This window comes from Cetorhinus maximus, chromosome 32 (assembly GCF_964194155.1).
Source record: "Cetorhinus maximus chromosome 32, sCetMax3.hap1.1, whole genome shotgun sequence".
Classification (NCBI taxonomy): Eukaryota; Metazoa; Chordata; class Chondrichthyes; order Lamniformes; family Cetorhinidae; genus Cetorhinus; species Cetorhinus maximus.
The window spans coordinates 10220559-10233905 of NC_135910.1; the positions used below are offsets into that span (position 1 = coordinate 10220559).

General features: G+C 43.3%; 1 protein-coding gene across 1 annotated transcript in view; it reads right to left on the reverse strand.

The window, feature by feature from the left end:
- bckdha (branched chain keto acid dehydrogenase E1 subunit alpha) overlaps positions 1–13347 on the reverse strand; it is a 44066-nt gene that overhangs the window by 29918 nt on the left and 801 nt on the right. The gene's annotated exons all lie outside the window — the stretch shown is intronic.

A 13347-nucleotide genomic window follows, 5' to 3' on the forward strand; every position in this document is an offset into this window, starting at 1 on the left:
TCTACAAAGAGCTAGTATTTTATATAGCACATTACAATCAATGCAGCCAGTTTGAGCACAGCAAGTTCTCACAAATAGCAATGAGATAATGGACCCCATAATCTTTTTTTCAAATCACATTGGATGAAAGACAGGTATTGGCCAGGACACCAGGGAGAACTTCCCGGCTGATCTTCAAAATAGTGCCATGGGGTCCTTTCCGTCCACCGGAGAGGGTAGTTGGAGCCTTGTTTAACGTCTCAATCAAAACCTGACACCTCTGGCTGTGAAGTACACCTGCTGAAGTGCTGGGTAGGTTATGTGCTCAAGTCTCTGCAGTGAGGCTTGAATCCACAGCCTGAATCAGAGGTGAGAGTGCTAACCCACTGAGCCATGGCTGATGCATTGTTTGCAACACCATGGTTTCCAGTCCTCTATCAAAGGCACCCCGAGCATGGTTGTGATAATAATACATGGTGGCAGCGGTCCATGAACCAATTTTTTAAGGATCCCTGTTGACGCTGGAAAACGAAAAAGCAGTCAGCTTAGCAGAGCACACTCAAGAAACACCCGTAGCAGCAAATGGAGCGATGAATTGTTACCAGAGTTCCGCAACAGCCAAAAATAGGTGCGCAGAGATATGGAGAAAGCCTTGCCCTTTCCTGAACCCCTGGACCATGTGGAGGACCTCAGCAAGGCCATGCGCTGGATCAACTGGCATTGCCTCTTCAACCGCTAACCCACCGCCTCCGGACTTGCGGGGAAACCAGATAAGGATCAGGTCAGTGTGCTACTATACACATTTGGAAGCTGGTCGATGAGGAAACTGCTAGATATGCAGGAGTCCTTAGCGCCTTCAACTCCTACTTTAGTTTGAAACACAATACTGGTACAGATCGGAGAAAGTTCGACAGAGCCAACCCAAAACTCTGCAGCAAGTATTGATTCCTTTCAAAATGATTGTTATCAGCTGCCAGTTCACAGGGCATATGAGAGGGCACCCAGAATGCCCACCAACAAGCAGAACGGGAAGCGGCAGGGCTCAGTGGCGGCCATTGTTAGATGTTTCAGTGGTGGTGAAAAATGCCGCCACGCCTGTCCAGCCACAGGAGGGATTATTTCAAACAATCCACTGCAACAGAAAGCTTTCAGTTCCAGGTCAAAATGCTAAGACACGCTACTCCCAACATCAGCTTCTAGAGCATTAGAAAACCTCAGTGAGTATCTACCACTTATTTTAAGCTGAGGTCACAGAATCCATAGGGCATTTCTGGACTGCTGAAATAATGGCTTGAACAAGACAGCTTTTAAATTGGATACAGGAGCAAGAGTGCCCATTCCCTCTGATAACACACCCTGGCTGAAACCTGGGTTCCTCCAGCTGTCCACCATCTGACCCCATGGCCCAGGGGGCACTCCACTGAAGGTACAAGGCCAAATGACTTCCACACTTTGTTATAAAGGAAGGGAAATTACTGAAGTCCTTTATGTCATCCACAGTTATGAGTGCTTGCTACTGAGCCGCAGAGCTTGCACTGATTTGTGCCTTATTTGCAAGGTAGATGAGCTGATCAATCAAAATAGACTCAACAAGTTAAAGAGAGAATTCCCAAAATTGTTGGACTGGGGAAGCTAAAAATAGCATGCCACATCACCTTGAAACCAACTGCTAAGCCAGTGTGCTTATTGCCCCATCTCTCTTATAAAAGGTCAGGAGGGAGGTAGACATCATGTTACACCAGGGGGTGATATCACCTGTCACCCAGCCACTTCTTGGCGCTCCAGTATGGTGCCCGAACCTAAACCTAATGGTTTGCTGTGTTTTTGTGTTGAGCTGACACAATTGGATAAGGCAGAAGAAAGAGAAATTCACCCCATGGCATCCGTTGACAAGAGTTTGGCAAAGCTTGTGGGGAGCTCAGTCTTCATGAAATTAGATGCCAACTTGGCTTTTGGCAGCTTCCACTGGACGAAGAGTCCAAACTCTTAACCATATTTATCACTCTCTTTGGAAGATACTGTTTTAATCGCTTTCCATTTGAAATTGCCTCAGCACCCAAAATCCCTCAACACACCATGACAGGTGAGGACCTTGAAGGTGTCATCGGTCACATAGATGTCATTCTCATCCATGGTTCCTTCACGACGGAACACAATACCAGAGTAAGGGCAGTACCGCGACGTCTGCAGGTCTCATACTAAACCATAAGTAAGTTTTCCAAACCCACCATCAACTCCCTGGGACACATTGTCAATACCTAAGGAGTCAAGGCAGATCCCCAAAAGACAGTGGCCAACAAGAATTTTCTGCCACCCCTTAATGTGACCGAACTCCAACACTTTATGGGAATAGTTAAACAATTGGACAAGTTTCTGCCCAACCTGGTGCACATCAACAAACTCGAGGCAGCTTTTAAAACAGGAGCAGGCTTGGTATTTGGGACACACACCAACAACAGGCCTTTGATACAATCAAGCACACACTCACGTCTACCCAAACCCTGGCCCACTATGACCTGGAACACCCCACTATTGTTGCAGCCAACCCCTCCTCCACTGGCTCAGGAGCAGTTTTATCGCAAATCCAGCGCGATGGCTCCCAACGGCCAGTCTACTATGCCTCCAGGACACTAATAGATACTGAACAGCAGTATGCTGTCATCGAGAAAGAGGCCCTGGCAGTCACATAGACTTGTAAGAGCTTCTTGGATTGTGTCCTCGGACTCAAACCCACCATTCGGATAGAATATAAACTGTTAGTAATCCTCCTCATTACCAAGGAGCCAGCAAAGAGGCCACCCCAAATCCAGATTATGCTTCATACGCTTTGAAACTAGCACAGAATACATTCAGGGCAATCTCCAGATCATGACTGATGCTTTATCCTGCAAGACTGTGGGGAAGCCTGCATGGAAGGACGTCGCCTTTGTTGCAGACGTATGCCTCTTTGTCGAACAAGTTTCTCCCAGCAACCGTTCAAAAATTGCAACAAATCCGTACAGCTCAGAAACCCAACATTAAATGGACGCAAATTTGGGAGATTGTTTCACTGGCCGGCCTGCATACTCAAACGTTTACAGCACAGAAGGAGGCCATTCGGCCCATCGTGTCTGCATCAGTCAACAAAGATCTGACTGCACTAATCCCATTTTCCAGCGCTTGGCCCATAGCCCTGGAGGCTATGGCAACGCAAGTGAATATCTAAAAACTTCTTAGATGTTACGAGAGTTTCTGACTCAACCACTCTTTCAGGCAGTGAGTTCCAGATCCCACCACCCTCTGGGTGAAAACATTTCTCCTCAACTCCCCTCTTAGCCTTCTGTTTCTTACCTTAAATCTATGCCCCCTGGTTATTGACCCCTCTACTAATGGAAAAAGTGCCTTCCTATCCACCCTTTCTATGCCCCTCATTCTCTTATACACCTCTATCAGGTCCCCTCTCAACATTCGCTGCTCCAAGGAAAACAACCGCAGCCTATCCAACCTTTCCTCATAGCTCAGTCCCTCCAGCCCAGGCAGCATCCTGGTAAATCTCCTCTGCACCCTATCTCATGCAATCACATCCTTCCTATAATGTGGTGACCAGAACTGCACACAGTACTCTAGTTGTGGCTGAACTAACGTTTTATATAGTTCCAGCACAACCTCCTGCTCTTGTATTCTATGCCTCGGCTAATAAAGGCAAGTATCCCATACATTCCCACTAATTGCATTGTAAAGCAATACTTCAAACAACGCCATCATGTTAGCCTTCTGGATGAGCTGCTAGACTATAACAACCGCATTGTTATTCCTAGGGTGCTCAAGTTGGTCATTCTCTGATGCTTACACCAGGGACACCTGGGCATTACCAGGTGCCGGGCAGGAGCACACAACTCTGTCGAGTGGCCTGGTGTTCGAAGGCCATTGCAGACATGATCTTTAATTGTCTAACGTGTGCTATCCATAGCAAGACCGCAAGGAACCCTTGATGGCCTCATCTTTCCCATCTTGCCCATTTAGGGGGGTTGGGGGGGGGGCTGCAACTTGGGATGGGTCTGTTCATCTTCAAGCATAAAGCCTTTCTCACTGTCGTTGACTACTATTCCTGATGGATTGAGGGCAGGTAGGACTCACTGCCTGAAAGGGTGGGAGAGGCAGAAACCCATATAACATTTAAGAAGTATTTGGATGTGCACTTACGATGCCATGGCATACAAGGCTATGGGCCTAGTGCTGGAAAATGGGATTAGAATAGTTAGGTACTGGTTTGACTGGCGCAGACTCGATGGGCCGAAGGGCCTTTTTCTGTGCTGTAGGCCTCTGTGACTCTAGGTCATTCTTCTAAACTCCAATGAGTACAGGCCCAATCTACTCAATCTCTCCAAAATCCCTCCATACCCAGAATTAACCTAGTCAAGCTTCTCTGGACTGCCTCTAATGCCAGTATATCTTTCCTTAGATAAGGGGACCAATACGGATCACAGTATTCTAGGTGTGGTCTAGCTAGTGCCTTGTACAGTTTTAGCAAGACTTCCATATTTTTATACTCCATTCCTTTTGAAATAAAAGCCAACATTCCACTTGCCTTCCCTATTACTTGCTGAACTTCTATGTTGGCTTTTTGGGATTCATGCGCAGGGACGCCTGTGCTGCAGCCTTTCTCCATTTAAATAATATTCAGCTACTCTATTCTTCCTGCCAAAGTACATAACTTCACACTTTCCCACATTATATTCCATCTGCCACTTTTTTGCCCACTCACCTAACCTGTCTATTTCCCTCTGTAGACCCCTTGTGTCATCCTCGCCACTTGCTTTCCCACCTATTTTTGTATCATCCACAAACTTGGCGATCGTACATTCACTTCCCTCATCTAAGTCATTAACATACATTGTAAATAATTGTGGCCCCAGCATTGATCCCTGTGGCCCTCCACTAGTTACAGGTTGCCATCCCGAAAATGCCCCCCTTATCCCAACTCTCTGTCTTCTATTAGTTAGCCAATCCTCTATCCATGCTAATATACTAGCCCCAACACCATGGGATCTTATCTTATTAAGTAGCCTTACGTGCAGTACTTTATCGAACGCCTTTTGGAAATACAAATATGTTACATCTACGGGTTCCCCTTTATCTATCCTGCTAGTTACCTCCTCAAAGAATTCTAATAAATTTGTCAGGCATGATTTCCCCTTCATAAAGCCATGCTGACCCTGCTTGATTATATTATGTAATTCTAAATACTCTGTCGTTACATCTTTTATAATAGACTCTAATATTTTCCCAATGACAGATGTTAAGCTAACTGTCCTATAGTTACCTGTTTTTTGCCTCTCTCCCTTTTGAATAAGGGTGTTAACATTAGCAGTTTTCCAATCCTCTGGGACTTTTCTAGAATCTAAGGATTCTTGGAAGATTACTACCAGTGCATCCACTATTTCTGTAGTTACTTCCTTAAAGTCCTAGGATGCAACCCATCAGGTCCAGGGAACTTATCGGCCTTTAGCCCCATTAGTTTCCTTAGTATTTTTTCCTCTAGTGATAGGTACTGTATTTATTTCCTCCCCCTCTTTTGCCCCTTGATTTTTTAGTATTGGAATGCTATTAGTGTCTTCCACTGTGAAAACTGAAGCAAATTCAACTCCGCTGCCATTTCCTGGTTCCTCATTTTAATATCCCCAGCCTCATTCTGTAATGGGCCTTTGTTCACTTTGGTCTCTCTCTCTTCCTTTTTATATATTTAAAGAAGTTCTTACTGTCTGTTTTTATATTACTTGCTACCTTACCCTCAAAGTTTATTTTCTCCCCCCTTAGTTATTTTTTGGTCATCTTTTGTTGGTTTTTAAAACTTTCCCAATCCTCTGGCTTACCACTAATCTTTGTCATATTGTATGTCTTTTCTTTTAATTGAATACTATCCTTAACTTCGTTGGTTAACCATGGTTGGTTTATCCCCTTCCTTGAATCCTTCTTCCTCACTGGGATATATCTTTGTGGTGAGTCATGGACTATTTTCTTAAATTCATCAATCGTTTTTCCTGCTAAACTCCTTTCCCAGTCCACTCCAGCCAATTCTGCCCTCATTCCTTTGTAATTACCTTTATTTAAGAAAAGCACAGTTGTTTCCGACCCAAGTTTCTGTCAAACTGAATGCTAAATTCTACCATATTATGGTCACTGTTTCCTAGACTATCTTTTACTCTGAGATCATTTATTAAACCTGCCTCATTACACATTACCAGATCCAAAATAGCCTGATCCCTGATTGGATCCACAACATGTTGTTCTAGGAAACTGTCCCAAATACACTCTATTAATTCTTGCTCGTGGCTACCTCTGCCAATGTGATTTTCCCAATCGACACGAAGATTAAAGTCATCCATGATTAATGCCTTTTTTACATGCCCTCATTATCTCCTGATTTATTCCCTGTCTTGCAGTATAGCTATTGTTCGGGGGCCTATAGACTACTCCCACCAGTGTCTTCTTCCCCTTGTTATTTCTTACCTCCACCCATGTGGATTCTACATATTCCTATCCAAGATCTTACTCAGAAAGCCTGACAGTAACTTTGTTTTTTGGGGCGGGGGGTGGGGGGAAGGAGTAGGAGTAGGATAAAAATATAAATAGTTTATGGATACTGTCAAGAAATTGTAATATTTTCCTTCTGTTAATAACCCTGTCATATTTCTGATGTACTGGAAGACAGGTTGTTGGGGTTTGTAAATATGGTAATTGAATAAGAGCCAGAGTGACTGCAAGAGTCTAAAACCAACAGTAAGAAGTGGTTTTGATAATGTTAATGAACCAAGAGGGACTTCAAACAGAGTTTGAAATAAAACAATAACGGAAGTAATTTTGAACTGAGTTGTTTTAGTTCAAAGGGGGATGTATGCTGGTTGTAAAAAAGGTGTAAGTAGATAAAGGTAAAAATAGGGTAAGTTTATTTTTTTTAAACCTAAGAGCTAAAGTAAAGAAGCATCTAATCAATTCTGGGAAGAAAGCATTTCTGAAGAGACAGGTTGAGACAATAGAGAGATCAAAGGAAGGGAATGCATTTAAGGAAATACTGAAGCCTAGGTGGGGGGAGCTGGTTAGATCTCCCAGAAGACTGTGTGAGCAAGGCAGACCAGGAGAACCAGATGCTGTCAGCCTCAGAGGACACCCTAAAGGAAAAAGGCACTGTGTGGTAAAAATTACTGGAATTCTATAGATTTTGAAATCTATAAGGATAGTTGCTGAACAGAAAAGGAGACGGTTAGCTCTGAGGGTAGTTAAGTTAAGATCTTGTGGAACTGTTTTAAAACAATGTTTACTGTGTGAAGCCAATCTTGTGTTTAAGTGTAATTGTGTATTTTTTCTCTATTTTCTTTTACTGAACGTTTACTCTACTATAAATCATTACAAGTAGTCTGAGACATAATTTCCTGATTCCAGAACCTCTCCTCATACTATACAAATCGCAAAAATCGTTTTGGCAGCTGTTTCAAGTTTCCCTCTGGGGTTTGGGCAGCTCGGCATTTGCCATCAGCCGTGCCATAACAGTAAGATGAAACACTTGCGGGAGGTGGTGTAGTATAAAGGGGTAATAGCCATTTTGCTAATTGTTGGGGTGCATCATCAGTGATGTCAGATCACATGTAACTGGAACCTGAGGAAAGAGAGTTCTAACCGAGTCCTGCTAAAGTACATCACTGTAAGTAGTGTAAATATTCAATAAATGTTCATTCGTTTGCAACAGCATGGTTTCCAGCCCTCTTCTATTAAAAGGCACCTCGAACCTGGGCATGATAATAATACATGTCAAACTGTGTGCACTGGCTCAAAATGATTTTGACAAATTCATAGTATTGTGAGGAACACAAATGTCTGCTGGTTAAAATAGCCTAGACTGTACACACAAGGCACAAATTACTTCATTATTACAAAAATAACAGGCTTGACCTGCTTGTCTACTGAAGAAAATGCTTCACAATAAAACAGGAGGCAGCTGAAGCCTCTGAACTAAGGAGTGGGGAGACAATCAGCCAGCTCTCCTCCTTTTTGTCATTATCCAGCAATGCCTACTGGAAAATGCACATGTGATCACACAGGGAATGGAAAGGATGGGTCTTGGCTGTGATTCCCCTCATGGAGGAACAGCCAGCTAACACTTTCTGGATTCTCATTTGGCTGCCTGCATGTAGTACCAGGGAACTGGTGTGACCCATAGCACTGCGTGCCAGCAGTAAAGAGGCAAAAGAGGAAAATGAGAGAGCAATAAACGCAATGAATGGTCCCAAAGGGTTGAACAGAAGCACATCCATCAACAATTCTCGGAATCCCTTCTGGGGAACGATCACAATGCACAAACTGTGGCGGTTTGATTAAAATGGTTAAATGTACTTATGAGGTGCCATCTTTCACTAGACCTTAAACCAAAAGCCCCATCTGTCTGTTCTGGTGAACGTGAAAAATCTCACAGTACCTCCAAAGGAGTAGGGGAATTCTCCGACATCCATCCAGTGAAGTGTCAGATGAGATTATGTGCATGTGCACAGATGGCCAAAAGATTGGTCAAAGAGATAGGTATTAATGAGCATCTTAAATGAAGAGAAGGTTTGGGGGAGGAATTCCACAACTTAGGGCCTAGGCAGCTGAACGCTAATGGTGGACTGATGCAAATCAGGGATATGCAAGAGACCGGAATTGGATCAATGCAGAGCTGCAGGACTAAAAGAAGGTCGTAAAGACCACACCGGGCGCGGTGGGGTGGGGGGCATTGGTGGGGAAGTCATGGAGGTATTTGCAAACAAAGATGAAACTTATAAAATCAAGGTGTTGTCAAACCAGGAGTCATCGTGGATCAGGCCTCAATTAAACTTTAACACTGTGGACACCTTTCCTGTAATTGGCAACACCCCTACGTTCCACTCCTCGCCCCAATTTGAGGGAAGTAGATAGAGCAGACAGGCAGGGCTGAGAGACACTCTGATACCAGACATGACTCATTGTGCAAGGTTTTAAAATAAAACCGCTACAGCAGTTGAAATTTCAATCACTGCAGCTTAGATGAACGGGTGGAGAAGGAGCCACACTGCATGCATCTCAGCATCAGGCAAGGGCAGCATCAGGCTGGGCTGCGATGCAGTCCACAATGGAATAGCCTACCGACTGTTTCAAACATAGAGGACGTCCATGTCTGAGTTACAGTGGGCCTGTCAGATATGTGTAATCAAATGCAGCCTTCTATAATCAGAGATCTTACTAACTGCTCCGTCTTTGCTCAAGCTTAGGCCTATTTCTGTACCTCCTGTCCCTTTTCTGAAAGTCACCTTGGCTCAGTCGCTAACACTCCAACGTCCGAGTCGATAAACTATGGAATTCAGTCCCACTCCAAAAGCATAAACCATGGTGCTGTACTGAGGGGGTGCTGCACTGTCAAGAATGCCGCCTTTCAGTTGAGACATTAAACTGAGGCTCTGTCTGCCCCCTCATGCGGATATAAAAAATTCCGAAGCACTTTTCTGAAGAGGAGCAGGGGAGCTCCCCGCCATCTCCTGTCCAATATTTATCCCACAACCAACATCATAATAAACAGATTATTATCTGCTCATTATCTCACTGCTGTTTGTTGGGAGTTTGCTGTGCAATTTGGCTGCCATGTTTCCAACAGTACAACAGTGACTACACTTCAAAAGCACTTCATGGTCTGTGAAGTGTTTCGGGACATCTTGAGGTTGGGAAAGGTGCTACGTAAATGCAAGTTCTTTCTTTCTGAACAGGTTGACTGGTCTCCTAGTATAAACCCATGCAGAGCTGTCAGACACAACAAATGGGGTTATACTCTGTTATGAAGGTCCAACTTACCTTTTAGTTGAGACCAGAGGTTGGAAACTTCAACTTCCAATGGACCTCGGAGGTTTCTTGCAAGTGCAGACCAGGAGCAGGCTGCACATGCCCAGTTCTGCAGTGTAAGTTCTTCAGGCCCAGGACAGGCCCAGCATGCCTGCGCATAGAGTAAAAAAAGGTGCGCCATCGAAGGCAGGGGAAGAGGAGAAGGGACAGGGAGAAGTCCCAGTTCAGTTAAAAAAGAGAGGAGCAGAGAGAAAAGGCTCCAAACAGGAAAAGGTCTTTGGGTAGAATTTAAGTGAAGAGGGCTCAAGGGATGCCCTGGTAATCAGAAAGGGCTCAGTAGAAGCCCTGAAGATCCAAGGAGGCAGATCAAGGTTGGTGACTGCATGCTGTGGGCCGTTGGGGCAAAGGCGTCCCTTTGGAGCATTCGTGTTCTGCTCAGCGCGACTGAAGGTCTGAAGTTGTTCTTGTGAGTAAGCGTAGGCTGGAGAATCCAGGGGAACGGATGCTCGGGAGGCGAGATTGAAACCCTGCGAGGTGGGCCATCGTTGATGCCGCCTGAGTCAGAGCGACCTTTGGAGAGAATTCCAAGGTTAGAACTTCGAAGGTGAAGACTGGAATTCCTTGTGAGAGAGACAGAGTTTCAGTAAGATTGGTTGACTCACAATGTTACTGACGTCTGGGTGGATTGTTGAGAAATCCATGGACTCTGTCTTGGTCGCATCTGTCATTTACTGTGTAGCACGGTGTGCTCGACCACAGTTAGCTTGTTAATTGACATATACCTCATATTCACCCTGAATGTTAGAGTATAAGATAGATATTGCAATTGTTTTATCTTTCTGACGTTGTATAATAAAGTTTATTTTTGTTTGTTCAAAACCCTTGGAATCTTGTTGCTTTATTCACCGAGCAAGTGTCTTGAATCTCAAACTTTATCTATTTTAAACATAACGTTATTGGTCCCTAACCGAATCTTACCAACGACTTGTGGGGTGTGGGGGGCGGGGGGGGGAGGGGGTGGAGTTCTGGCCTAGGATCATAACAACTCTTAAATCATAGCAGGTAAAATTCACTCCAAAGGAATTCATGATCAATGTACAAGACAATATAAGATGATGGCACTATGCCTAGCCATCTGCATAACTAACTGCATCAGATAACCACAGCTCCAAATGTTAAACGGGTTTGTGAATAATCCTGATTTTAATGTCACTCCTAACACTTCCCTGATGTGCTAAACAGTGAGGATGGATATGTAAAGCAATCAAGAAAGAAAAATTAAATTTATATAGCACCATTCACATCCTCAGGACATCCCAAAGGGCGTTTGCAGCCAACAAGTAGAGTAACACAGTAATATTTTTATATGTTGCTTTGGAGTCAAACACAGCAACCAATTTGCACACAGATAGCCCCATTAACAGCAATGAGGTAGATCCGTGACTAGATAATGTCTCGGATTTTGTGGTCAGCGGTGAAATGACGGCTGACCTCAAAGAAAGCTGCCCACAAAGTCCAAGTGATCGGAGTGCCGTGGATTTCCCCTTTCCCGACATCCGTTTGAATATAGCACCATGTTAAGGGGATCAATAGGTGTCTACCAACAGCAATGTCATCAAGAAGGGTAAACAGTCAATCACACTGAAGTATTCTCACAGACAGCAAACCAGGAAGTTAAAAGTGCTGATTATCATTCACTTCTTAATATCATTTTACAGAGACCGAAATAAAGATTGGGACATACACATGGGACTAAGGTAGAAGCTGAAATAGTTAACAAATCTGTTTCAAAAAATTATTTAAAAAATCTGGATTTTTATTAACCTTAAAGAAGAAATTTGACATTCAGCTAGGTGAGATTGTTCCTTGTAATTATGAACATAGTACATCGTCAAAAGCCCAGTTACATCTCATTCTACAAGAATCATACAATAGAATCATAAAATGGTAAGAACACAGGAGACCATTCAGCCCATTGTGTCCATGTCGACCATCTGCAAGTACAATTCACAGAGTGCCACTCCCCTGTCTTTTCCCTGTGGGCCTGCAAGTTTGTTCTCTTCAGAAAATGACCTAATTCTCTTTTGAATGCCACTATTGACTCTGCCTCTACCACACTCTCAGGCAGTGCATTCCAGATCCTAACCACTCGCTGCATAAAAAAGTTTTTCATGTCACCATTGCTTCTTTTGCCAATCACCTTAAATCTGTGCCTTCTGGTTCTCGATTCTTCCACTAATGGGAACAGTTTTGTCCTATCTATTCTGTCCCGACCCCTCTTGAATTTAAACACCTCTATGAAATCTCCTCTCAACTTTCTCTTCTCTAAGGAGAACAGACCCAGCTTCTCCAATCTTTCTATGTAACTGAAGTTCCTCATCCCTGGAAGCATTGTTGTGGATCTTTCTCGCACCATCTCTAATGCCTTCGTAAAGTGTGGTGCCCAGACGGAATGCAATACTCCAGTTGAGATCAAACCAGTGATTTATACGGTTTATCATAACTTCCTTGCCTTTGTACTCTACACCCCTATTTATAAAGCCCAGGATCCTGTATGTTTTATTAATCGCTCTCTCAACCTGCCCTGCCACCTTCAATGATTTGTGCACATATAGCCCAGGCCCCTCAGTTCCTGCATCTCCTTTAGAATTGTACCTTTATTTTATATTGTCCCTCTCCGTTCTATCAAAATGAATCACTTCACATTTCTCTGCACTAAATTTAATCGTGTCTGCCCATTCCATCAACTTGTCTAATGTTATCTTTTAAAGGTTTTTGTAGCGAGATTAATAGCACAAATGGGCATGTTCTCATCAGTTCAGTGATCCCTTATTGCATGAAAACGGTGGGTACTTCAACAGCCTGACCTGTGGAGAAGCGTTGAATCACTGACAGAAACTTCCAGATCCACATTTAACTGCTCATGTGCTGACTCCAAAATTTACTGACAGTTTCAGAAGAGTATAACAATGGCTGACAGTGCATGAGAACACCATCATATCCAAGTTCTCCTCCAATTCACACACCATCCTGACTTGGACATATCTCACCGTTCCTCATCAAAATCCTGGAACTTCCTACCTAACAGCACTGTTGCTGTGCGCACACCTCACACACTGAAGTGGTTCAAGAAAGCAGCATCACCTTCTCAAGGGCAATTAGGAACAGCAAACAAATACTGGTCTTGCCAATGACACTCACATGAACAAATATTTAAAAATATACAGAATTAAAATTCCCCAACTGCCCTTGTGGGTTTGACTCATGTCTCAAATTATTAGTACAAATCCAACAGGTTGATTACCAGTCTACTAAAGTAATCATTACATCATACCCTATACAAATATAAACATAAAACAATGTTAAAAAATATAAGTTATCAAACAATTAATAAACACATAGTAATGTTATAATTTATAAATTATGAAAAAAATCAGTGAGTAGTTATAATTTATAAGTTATTAAGCAATCAGTAAACATACAGTAATATGATTGATAAGTTATGAAGCAGTGAACAGAGATCAAAGTCATGAATTATAAGTTATGAAG